This window comes from Amphiprion ocellaris, chromosome 17 (genome assembly GCF_022539595.1).
Source record: "Amphiprion ocellaris isolate individual 3 ecotype Okinawa chromosome 17, ASM2253959v1, whole genome shotgun sequence".
In the NCBI taxonomy this organism is placed as follows: Eukaryota; Metazoa; Chordata; class Actinopteri; family Pomacentridae; genus Amphiprion; species Amphiprion ocellaris.
The window spans coordinates 20,779,097-20,791,733 of NC_072782.1; the positions used below are offsets into that span (position 1 = coordinate 20,779,097).

General features: G+C 37.6%; 1 protein-coding gene across 6 annotated transcripts in view; it reads left to right on the top strand.

Moving 5' to 3' along the window:
* The first annotated feature begins 5,338 nt into the window (after positions 1 to 5,338).
* Positions 5,339 to 12,637, top strand: part of zmiz2 (zinc finger, MIZ-type containing 2) — a 77,528-nt gene continuing 70,229 nt past the window's right edge. For 2 of the 6 annotated variants that reach the window (XM_055004029.1, XM_055004034.1), the window contains exon 1: positions 5,339 to 5,753. The gene's annotated coding sequence lies outside the window, so the exon portion shown is untranslated. Of the gene's footprint in view, positions 5,754 to 5,901; positions 6,141 to 6,334; positions 6,421 to 12,637 lie in introns of those variants that run through there. The other 4 variants (XM_055004031.1, XM_055004032.1, XM_055004033.1 and 1 more) reach the window with 4 other exon arrangements.

Consider the following 12,637-nt stretch of genomic DNA (forward strand, 5'->3'; position numbering starts at 1 on the left):
TGAACTGAAGACAGGAACAAAAACAAAACCCGCCCCCCAAAAAGTAAAATAAAAATTCCTCAGTCTTTATTACAGCATAGATGATTAGTCTAGATATTTATACCGGGCAATTTTGTTTCCACTAGACTAAGAAAAAAATAAACATATACATAAGCCAACTTAAAACTCCTTTAACTCGAGTTTGATTATTGAACACAAGATGGCAGCAGTGAGCCAACTCGGATTTGTTCACCTCACAAAATGACCATCATGTGTTCTTGCTTTGTTTCAATGATACTTAATACTACTACTACTACTACTACTACTACTACTACTACTACTAATAATAATAATAATAATAATAATAATAATTGGGGTCACTTGCTGTTCTATATAATATTGTAGTTCTTAAACTTAATATTTCATTTGTGTTTTATCTATTATTGTAGAGTCTTGCAAATAATATTTCATTTGTAATTAATATAATTTAGTGAGGTCTTAAACTTAATATTTCATTTGTATTTTGAATAATATTGAAGGGCAATATAATATTTATTTTGTCTTTTATATGATTTTGTATGGTGTATATATTTAATTTAGTCAGGTAAATGAAATTTATATAATTTACTGTAGGGTCATAAAAATGTTATTTAATTTGTATTTAATACACCTTTGTAGGAACTTAAATTAAATATTTTAATCAGTCAGGGGAATTTATATTTCACATAGTATTGAAGGATCTTAAACTTAATATTTTATTTGTGTTTTATGCAATTTTATAGGGTTTTAAACTCAGTATTTAATTAGTGTTGTTATATAATACTGTAGGGTCCTAAACTTGATATACACTACCATTCAAAAGTTTTGGGTCACTTAGAAATGTCCTTATTTTTTAAAGAAAAGTTGTTTTTTTTTTTCAATGAAGATAGCATTAAATGAATCAGAAAATCAGTCTAGACATCGTTAATGTGGTAAACGACTCTTCTTGCTGAAACAGCTGATTTTTAATGGAATATCTACACAAGGGTACAGAGGAACATTTCCAGCAACCATCACTCCTGTGTTCTAACGGCACTTTGTGTTAGCTAATGGTGTTGAAAGGCTAACTGATGATTAGAAAACCTTTGTGCAATTATGTTAGCACATGAATAAAAGGGTGAGTTTTCATGGAAAACATGAAATTGCCTGGGTGAGCCCAAATTTTTGAACAGTAGTGTACATACATGCTATGAACTTTCAAAGGGAAGAACTGTACATTTTACACCACTGCATTTAAACTACAGTTGCTAATTACAGATACTACCTATAAAGTTAAATGTTTGCTGACACTGTTAAAATAAATGAATAAATAAATAAAGTAAAAATATTTTGTGCAGCAAGGGTACCCGACAAAATATTTCTTTAAAAATTCTAATATGCTGTAACTTAAAAAAAAACAAAACGTGACAGTAAATGCAGATATCTGTAAAATAATGCTATTTTTCAAACTGTGTAACTTTAGTCATTTTACACCTTTTTTTTAACTCTTTTTTTTACAATTAGCTTGTTTTCACAGTGTATTGTTACTTTTTTCTTAGACTGAAGAATTGGATTCTTCATCAATCATCATAACTTAAAATGTAGAAGAAAAATTCTGATGAACAGATATTTTGGACTTTTCTTTCATTTTGAGGGGATATTGGATCATTTGACCTCCAACATGAAAGGTTACAAGGCCAAAAGCCTATTACATGTTTGAATGCAATGTGACACGTAAGTGTGGCTGCTGAATAAAAGTGAAACAGCAACAGGCCTTTCTGAAATGGTATAAAGTGATGACTGAATCCAAATACTCAAGTATTTGAGTAAATATACTTTCCACCACTGAGGGCTGGAGCGTATCCAGGCCCTTAGAGGAGCACAGTAGTAGTTCAGCTGTTCCAGATGTTGGGATCAATGCATCTACATGGACACTGACCAGAGGAACGCTTTACTTACTCGGCTGTATGGATTCCACCGAGATCAGAGCAGAAATGAAAGCAGAGTCCATGGCGACAGATGGTCGTAGGAGTAGCATGTAAAAAGATGAAAATCAGAGGTAGAAGTACAGAAGTTCATGTTAATAGCAACAAAATAAAGCTCTGCAGCAGTGGAACGGGGTCAAAATACTGCTGGAGCAGGTCACCCAACCTGAGACCATTTCCATGACCTTTACAGATGGAGTTGGATGGAGAGATCCAGTAGACACTGTAAAAAAAAAACAAAACAAAAAAAAAACTCTAACAATTTATTATTATTTTACAGATTTGCAGTGTGTTGATGAACGCATTAATTAACCATACAACACTGGTCAAAACTGTAAATAATGTCCACATCAAAAATCTGTATTTTTATAAATGGTAATTTGCTCTTTTGCAACACTTGATCAAACAATTACATTATTTTTCAAAAAGTAGGATTTTACAGATGTTTACTATCATTTGAAAGAAAAATTACATATGCACCAAAGATTTAAAAAGCAGTATATATTCTTTTAACTGTCATTTGACAGCTCTCCTTTCGTGAAATTAGAGATAATATCTAGTAAAATGACAGATAAAAAATATCACTGTGGAACAGCTTTTGCACATCAAAGGGCACTTCATAATCTGCTTTCTGGCCTTCAGTAAGTCTAAGGAAACAGCAGTTCTGGTATATTTTACTTAGAAAGTAGGATTGGATTAACAAGCTTCTTCTCTGTGTAATTCTCTGTTATTTACCAACAGTTGTTATAACGTCCACTCATCTAAGTGGCTGCTATACAAGGTACCCAGGATTTGCTCTGAAATATGTGAAAAAAAATACTACAGCTTCATGATTTTATCTCACTGAGAGAATTTAAAGCACTGATCAAAAGATGAGTAACCAAATAGCCAACTACTACTCCTGAATTTTGTTTTGTGTATCTTAATCCCCTGGTTGGTCTCATATATTTTCCTTTACTCTATGTCACTTGTGTCATGCTTGATGCAATAATATTTGTAACTTTACAGTGATGTGCCTTCTTGGCCAAGTTTTCCATGAAAAAGAGATTTTATTCTTCAGGGACTTCCTGGGTAAATTAAGGTTAAATAAATAAGACAAGATTAGCAAAATAAAGTTTTTTGGTGGTTACAATATTCCACCATTTTAAACATATTTTTGTTGTTATTAATTTGACCAAATAAAAGTTAATAAATGGAATATTGTAGATCAGCTATAGTACCTGGTTGTTCTTCCAGGAATTCCTCTTACTGAGGAGGCATCACTCAGACCATCGGCATTTCCATGAATTTTGATTGTTGTGGAGAGATGACATGGTTTTCGGTGTTTTGCAGGGCGAACATCCCCCTCACTATGTAGATCACATGTATTTGTAAAGTATAAAATAAGTTGAGGATTTTCTTTCTGAAAAAATCCTAATGTTATCTTATAGGCACAACAGTAAAACGAGAAACGCACTCAGAGACCACACTACTCCACCAAGGCTGTTGACCAATGAAATCTTTAAAAAAAATTCATGGTCCGCAGCGGTCGATCTGTAGTAGGATCGCAATTATGTGATCATCAGCAAGCAGCTGACATAGTGTTAACTTGTTGCCATAGTTAGATGATACAGAAATCTTTAACAAATCCATGGCTCCAGACTATAAGCTGCATCACTGCCAAAATCTAATCACTTGGCCCTTGTATCATTACTGACCTTCCTGAAAATTTCATCCAAATCCGTTTGTCCGTTTTTGAGTAATGTTGCGAACAGACAAACAGACAGACAAACCAATGGGGACCAATGGTGAACTCAATATTTTTGCTTTTTTATATCAGTTACAGCTGATAAAACAAAACCAGAAATCAAAGTGCTTCTATGATGGAATAATGTGACTTTATTTAAGGTTTTCTGTGTGGCAATTGCTTGACAAATTGAAAAATAATCCAAGAAAATATATTAGCTACAAGATGCAAAACTGATGTGGTGCAAATTCTGACAAATATGTAGTTAAATAAACCTGGTGTTTTTAGACACAGCTTTGTCTGGTGAGAGTCTTTGAGGCAGAAGGGAGCTCATTTTTGACACTGAGTGCAAATTAGGATGTTGTATGCTTACAGGACATGATTGTGGAGTAGCTGTAGGGCGAATGCCATCATGTGTTCCTGTGATGACAGTCATGTGTGTTGCTTTCTGCACAGACACTCACGCATCATGTGTCTGTTAGGAAACAGTGGTTTCAATGAGGGCGGAGGACCCTCGTTCACTGCCTCAGTCGTCCTGCGTCTCTGTGTTATTCTGGGTCAGCCATTTCCCTGGAATGTTCCGCCTGCTGCCAGAGAGAAAAGTCACTACAAAGGAATGCACACATAACACTGCAGAAACACAAGGATGACTTAAAAAGGCCTGAAAGTGAGCAGCTCATGTAAATGCTTCTCTCTGTGTGACTGCGAGCAGTGGCAGCACATCCTCTCTTTAAGGCATGAATGTTCCAGTTATGAAATAGGTGTGCACAATCTGGTGAACCATCTGCCTGAACTCTACATAACACTCCCAGGAGCATAATTAATCAACCACCAAAATCATAAATCTGAATCTGAGAGTGCAGGCAGCTTTGATTCTCCCTCTTTGTTTCCTCATCTTTCTGCTGGAGGTCGGATTGTTGCAGCAGTGACAGTTGAGTCAAAGCAGGGTCAGCGGTGTGCACCCTCCCAGGTTTTTCTGTACAGTTATGAGGTGGAGGACTGCGTTACTTTGTGCTGTGACATTGTGAAATGACTGCAGCATGCTGGAATTGTGTGTGATTGTACTATGCGGCAGGTCGTGGGGGAGGAAGCAGCTGCAGCGTGTGGAGTGTAGAGGTGGTGGTGGATGTGGGGTGATATGGATAGAGAAAAATGAAGAAATCTCGGGAACCTGTTTCCAGGGCAACAGAGGTCTGAAACACACAGGCATAGAGGGAGGTTGGACTTTTTATTCTCCACACTGCACTGCCCTCCGGCAAGATACTGCAGACACGTCTAATAACTCCAAAACACTGGCTGGCCCTGCTGCTAAAACACTGCCAGGTTTCACACACACACACACACACACACACACACGCACACACTCTCCGTGTGTTTGTTTATGAGTGTGTGTGCAGGCATGTGTGCTGCAGAGGAGGAGGAAATGCTGTGACACTCATGCATGCATGCATGTTGCAGGTGCATGATTGCAGTAAGTGGAAACCCATGTTGGCATGATGCATGGATCATACATACGTGATCACTTGCAGGTGACGTCATGTTCCATGATAGCTCCCCCTCACCCTCCTCTTCCTCACCCTCCTTCTTCTTCTTGCTCTAAAATGATCTGCTGCTCTGGTCTGCAGTCAGGCAGGCAGACTTTGTAGGGGGAGGAGGGACAGGAAAGGAAAATGCCTTTCTCTGTGGGAGACATTAGCCCTGTGATCTCATGAATATATTACAGAGCAATGAGGAAGGTGTAGTGAGCTGCCAAAGCACACACTGCAACAGCTTATATTCTAATTGCTAGTTAGTTATTTAAGTTTTTTTTATATTCTTAGTAAATAAAAGTGATGTAAATTTAAACCCAGAATAGTTGATTAATGAGCGTGTGTGGTATGAAAAAGCTATTATCACCAGCCCAGCCACGCTCCATTAAACGGTCATCAAGCAGCCTTGCCTTGTTAGCTCCGACTGCGACACTACGGCTAAGCTAAAACTGTTTAGCCGAGCTAACACAACAATTAAGCGTCTCCATCGTCTGGCAGCTGGCGCGCACATACAAGGTAAGCTCACATGTCATTATTATCAACATCACCCTTGATTTTATTAATATCTTTTATTTGTGCTATCTCAGCCTCTGTCGTTAACCGTGTAGCTAAGTACTTAAGCTAACGTTACACAAACTTAGCCGCTCTAGCTACTTAGCCTCTAGCTAGCTAGCTAACGGTGCCAGAGCCAGCGGCGTTTAAGAGCCTCCACACACTCATCTCCTTTTCCAGTCCTCCGCTGCCACTTACAAGACACAAACTTAACACTGCGAAGCTGCTACACCACCAGCACCGCTGCCATTTCAGCAAAACGGCACCATTTCTGATCATTACTGTGCATTGCAAACCGCTTTTTAACCGCAGCCTCAACATTATCTGCGTTAATCGAGCAGCCAGAGGCGGGTAGGTGAAACAAAACATATGCTTATTCTTATTTTTTAGTGATGGGCAACACACCACACACGCACACAAACACACATTCACACATACACACTCACACTGATACAGTGAGGCAGGACTAATGCACATCACATAGACTGCTGAAATGCTTTGTTCTGATCTGCTGCACATCTCAGCAGCGTGTTTTTGTTTGTTAGTGTTGTTGCAGCAGGAGATACATACACGTAGGGAGGAGTGTTGATTTGCATTCTTTTGCATTGTCTCATCATCGCCATATGAGCAGGTAAATTATCACAGGAAGAAAAGCATGTTTTACAGTAACAAGCCTGTCTCGATGATGCTTCTCAGCTGCTGGTTTAACATGCATGGCTTGTTGCAGTGTGCACCCCCACCCCACTTTGGCCATGACTTCCTGAATGTATCATGGGCACAATAACATGTTGTCTTGGCATGAAGCCAGGTTGAGTTAGTTTGGATCAGTGTTGACATGAAAACATACAGAAGTCCCTTTTACTTCAGCCTTGCAAATCTCCACATGTGAAAAACTATTAGAAAATACCCAATGAATAGTTGTTTTTGTTTGAAGGATTTTTTAAAAAGCAAGAATTTATCTGATTAGTTATGGAATAGTTTGCTCTAAATATGAAGCGGGAATGCATTGAGGTGAGGTGTTTTCATAAATGTAATCAAACAAGTTTTCAGTCCTATTTAGGTGGATTTGTTGATTGGTTTTTTTTTATGCGTTTTTATATATGTGCAGACCAGAGGCTTTGTTGGCATCTTGATACACTGTCTGGGGACTTGGCCCAGTCAGGCAGTCTTAAGATTTTAACCTGATAATTGCACCATTTCAAGTTGTTATTTCGGAGTTTTAAGAAGACACTATCTAACTTGCAATAAATACACTTTTTTTGCGGCATTTTGGTGTTATGCCTTGATCAGACTGGAAGGGTCAGGAGGTTTATGACTGAGATAAATTTATTTTTGATTGTTAACCTTTCCTGCATGCTATGTTATCTGCTTATTTTGTGTATTTTCTTCATTTCAGTTGCCTCTAGAGGTGTATTCATACGGACTAATATGATTAAATATATATTTTGTGTTGTGCGTAGATTGAAATTTTATTAATAACTTGTTCACATTAATTATGAAGGATTCTGTTGATTCATTAATGCTCATTTCCACTTGTGAAAGTATCCCTGCAGATTCATCTATACACGACCCTGGCAATATTTTGGAAGTCTATCCACTACCCTTCAAAAGTTTGGGGTCACTTTGAAATGTCACTATTTTTGAAAGAAAATCAGTTTTCTTCAATGAAGATAACATTAAATTAATCAGAAATACAGTCTTAGACATTCTTAATGTGGTTAATGACTATTCTAGCCGGAAATGGCTGATTTTTAATGGAATATCTACAAAGGGGTACAGAGAAAGATTTCCAGCAAGCATCACTCCTGTGTTCTGATGCTACATTATGTTAGCTAATGGTGTTGAAGGGCTAATTGATGATTTTAAAAAAACCCTTGTGCAATTATGTTAGCACATGAATAAAAATGTGAGTTTTCATGGAAAATGTGAAATTGTCTGGTGACCCCAAACTTTTGAACGGTAGTATATATTTTTGAGAAAATTTAGGCTTAGTAATTAATCCACATAAAAATTTGGGATTTGGATGTCCTGATCAAGTTTTTCATCCCCGGTCCAATTCAAGTAAATTAATATTAAGTATCTGCTGAGACAGAGTCCTAATCTGATTCCATTTTCCTGTGTAATACACATGTGAAGTACATTAAAGTATTTAAAGTACAGTAAATTAAATCCTTCACAACTGAATCACTATCTAATGTATAAAGAAAAAAATGCATTTCTGCATCGAAGCCATTTCTTAATGTTGCACTGGTCGTGACAAACCTTTGTTTAAACCTCCAGTAAGGCACTGTTGACTTTTCCCAAATCATGTGTCTGCAGACAATATCAGCAATATCAGCAAAGGAAAAATGTTCCCTGGGTTCAGTTTGTGTTAATAATTCATCGGTTATTGATTGATTATGGGTAAGAAAATCATCTAAAATTTGCACCAATATCATCCTGCCACCAACTGTGCTCTCGCATTAGGACATGTGTTAGACAGAGGACATTAAACTAAGGATCGTGTTTTTGCTCATATCAGTTGAAAAATGCATCAGTAAGTCCCTGATCTTTGAGAACAGATCTGGACACCCCCAATTTTGTGCCATATTTACTCCGCCAAGGAATGGTGGAGTTATGTTACGGTCTGCATACTTTTGCTTGTTTGTCTGTTCGTCTGTTAGCAACATTACTCAAAAACGGACAAACGGATTTGGATGAAATTTTCAGGGAAGATTCAGAAATGACACAAGGACCAAGTGATTAGTTTTTGGCAGTGATGTGGCTTACAGTCTGGATCCACAGATTTGTTAAAGATTTCTGTATCATTGCCAGATAGTGTCACAGGGTTACTCTAACTATGACAACAAGCTACGTCAGTTGCCTGCTGATGATCACATGATTGCGATCCTACTACAAATCCACCGTTGCGGGCTTATCAGGACTTTTCCATCAGAAATGATACAAGGAACAAATGATTAAATTGTGGGGGTGTTTCCAAGTCCCATCAATTCCCGCCACCCGCTACATATTTAGCTTGCGTGAATCAGTATCCATGCATAACACACACCTGTGCTCACCGCAAGGCCCTTTTGTTTGTGGGTACATCTATTTTAAATGGCCATGTTCTATGGTGCCGTGATTTCTGCCACAAATTTTTTCAAGATTTCAGCCGACCTAAATGATACGACTGAGCAGCCTTGACAGAGTTCTGCGCTCTCTGAGTGCTTTTCTTGTTATGACTGTTTGTGTAGAATGTTGCCCATACTTCTGTATGTTATTGAAAGTAGTCATTTAGCTGAATGCTGTTTAGGATGCATGTTGTCCTATTGCATGTGGACAGTGTGACTGGTTGCAAAGTTATAGCCACATCATGTAATAGATGGGCCAAGAGTTCCTTTGCATTATTTCAGAGTGAATTGTAATACACTGCTCTCTCTGCAAAGTAAGGTCATCCCACTTTATTTCCATGCTTTGCCCATGTTCCACGTTGTGGGTGCAGGATAGCTATACTAGTGCTTTTGGATTAGTTCAATGAATGGAGATTTAAGCTAAAATCATATACAAAGGTGTGCCACAGTATACTTGTTTTCTTACATTTTATTTAATAGTAATATGGGTGACCAACCCTTTAAATAATCCAGATGAAGATGTGCTGGTGAGGAGAAATGTTATTCATCAGTCAACCTCCCATAACACAATACCCCAAATAAATAGCAATCAAGCAGATCTGCTGCTTATGTTGCTGACAAAAAATCTGCCTGTAGAGCCCAATAATAACTTTTCTAACTACAGCAGTTTGCAATAAAACAATGAAAAATGTTTCTGTTTCTACGCAGCTACTTGTTGCCTTATGTTGTTAGTTACTTTGATGATTCGAGAAGCAATCAGCTATTTTATGCTATTTTAAAAAAGTTTAATGCATGATTGGAATGAGGGCTATTTTTTTTTTTAGAAAATTATTATTATTATTACTTTTGTAAAAAAACAAACATAAATTGACATCTAGGATTATTCATGAAAAACATATAGAGGTCGCTGGTGGAGACTGGGATGATGAGAAGGTTGTGAAAATGACTGAAAATGGCACAATGAAGTAAGGGACTTTTGCTCAGTTAATTAGTTTGTATATAAAGTTAAAACATTGTGGAAGTCTGGCACTCCTATAGCGGTTGTCCAGCAGATTTTTAATTAACTGTCACTTATGACATGACAGAAGACTAAAGCTGGTACTGGAGTTTTGTTTTTTAAAAATAAAACTAAAGTTGATTCTTTGACTAATTATTGCAGCTCTGCCACACACATGCACACAGTAAATTGATTTTAATGATGACATAATGACTTCTGTTAATTTTCAAGCAAAAAATTAACCCTGAGTAATATTGTAACACATACAGTTTGTGTTTTGAACATACAATAGGTGCTCCAGGCTTTGATTTATCTATCTGAGACACTCTTTAATCCCTCAGAGAAGTAATATCTTGTCCCTTCAGGGTTGAGAGCTGCCTTTTGCCTCTCATGGCGGCTGATGCTTTTCTGTATTTAAGAGGCTATTAATTGCTAATCTCTCAGATCCCATTGAGGCTCTTAATTTGTGCTTCATTAATGGCAAGGTCAGTGCAGGTCAGCCAGTGAGGGCTTTGTATTGTACAGTATGTTTTTATCAGGAAATGGCCTTCATCAAGGTTTTTTATCTATTCATTTGATTCCCAGATATTATTGTAAGAGGATATTACCGCTGAAACATTTAAATAATTTCTTTTTTTTTTTTTTTTTTTTTTTTTTAATACAGCAGCACTACCTGTAACAGTGACTGACTTTGAAATGCTTGCCACACCTACCGTTGGGTATCATAGAGAACAGCTGTTTTTCATTGTTTTCTGACCGTGCAGATACTAAACAATAATTGCCATCTTATTCAATAAAATCTTTCATTGGTTGCAGCCTTTTTACACATCAGCCACAAGTCTTTTAATTTCCGAAAGATTGGAGCCAACCAAGCATTTTTTACCTGATTGGTAACAGCACAAACCTAACCCCGATTCTTTGTTAATTTCTGTCACACATGGGTCCTAAAGGGAGAGCGCAATTTGTTACAGGATGCTAGGGATGTGAATTTAAGCAATTTTCTTGCTCAATAATTATCAATCAGTACATTAAGCTCTGATGCTCAGGTGCCATTAACTGCCACAAAAGTCTTTGTCATCGTGGTGTCTGTTACTAGCTGAACCCCCACAATGCTTTCTACCTCTACCTACTACCTCTTCAGGTTGCTACACTGGTAAACAGTAAGAGGCTCGCCGCGGTAGAACAACCAGGTACTATAACTAATCTCTGACATTCATGTAGAGAATACAGCAATGCGCTGTAGAACTCTTAATTTGTCTATCATATACATTGGATTAATTTTAATAACTTTAATGTACTTAAAGTGTGGCTGATCTTGGACAAAGGAATCAGTTTGGGACTTTATATTGACAGTAGGGCTGGCCCGAATAGCAGTTTCTGGGCTCCGGATATTTGGCCCCGATTAAAGACGAATATCCGAATATTCAGGTTCGACGCAGTGGGCAAACGGAGAACGGTTCCATCGGCTTGGGTGGGGGGGACCATCCTCCGTTTGCCTACTGCGTTGGACGGTACGGACCAAACCGAATATTCTGCTCGTTCCTCCATCCGTCTGTCCGCTGCAAGTAGGGATGGACAAAAACAGCAAAAGGTCACATTGAGCAAACTTTTTGTTTTTGAAAGGTGCTGTACACATAAAGCCGTTATGTACTGGGACACACTGACTCATTTTCTGGAATACTATATTGTATGGTAGTGTGGATATTGGAGTGCTCTTATTTTCTGGGATTTTTCAGGTAAGCCTCAAGGTGACGTCTTGAAATATTTTAAACCTGAAGATACTGAGTTTACTGTGATTATACGGCAGCAAAAAGCAGAAAATCCTGGTTGAGGATCTGAAATCAGAAAGCAATTATTTTTTTCCCGCAATTAGTTTTGTGTAAAAACTAACCAATACCATTTATCAGTTATCAAAATCAAAAATTAACAGACTTATTGTTTAATCTCTAAAACAGTTACAGGTTAATTTTCTTTTGTATTGGTTAATCAGTATAACAATCAAGATCTTGAGTATTGATAAGTGCGTGTCAAAACAAAAGAACCAGTTTAGGAGTCTTCGTTTGTGTGACTGTCTGGTTGCTCACTAGTTAATTGTGTGTGTGTGTGTGTGTGTGTGTGTGTGTGTGTGTGTGTGTGCGCGCACGTGTGTGTGTTTTAATTGATTAAATAGCAGAGGGAATATTTAATCATCTCTGCTAACAAGCTGCAAACCCGTCTTTCCCTCAAGCATTTCAAACATATTTGAACATTAATAGCTGTTACTCTTGAGTTAAATTGATAATCAGTTTAATTGAACTGGATTGTAGCTTTATGGCTCCAGATATAATCAGCTGCCGACAACCTGTTTGACCAACAGGTTTCTCCTTCTCTTGAAGACAGGAAGACATGGTAATAAAGGGATAAATAATGAATTTTAGATATTTCAATGCTGTAGTTATTGTTATTTTTAAAAACATTTTTACTGCGCGGCCAGATAGCTCAACTGATTGCACGGATGACCCATGAACAGGAGTTGCAGTCCCCAACGCAGTGGCCTGGGTTCGATTCCAGCTCACGGCCCTTTGCTGCAGTTCTTCCCCCCGTTCTTCTCCCTACTTTCCTGTCTAAAGCTCTACTAACCTATCTAATAAAGCCAACAAAAGGCCAAAAAAAACCCCAAAAAACATTTTGACTAATATTGCCATCTCCACCACAATTATTCATGCCATTTCATAGTTAATAATTAACTAGAAAAACACTCA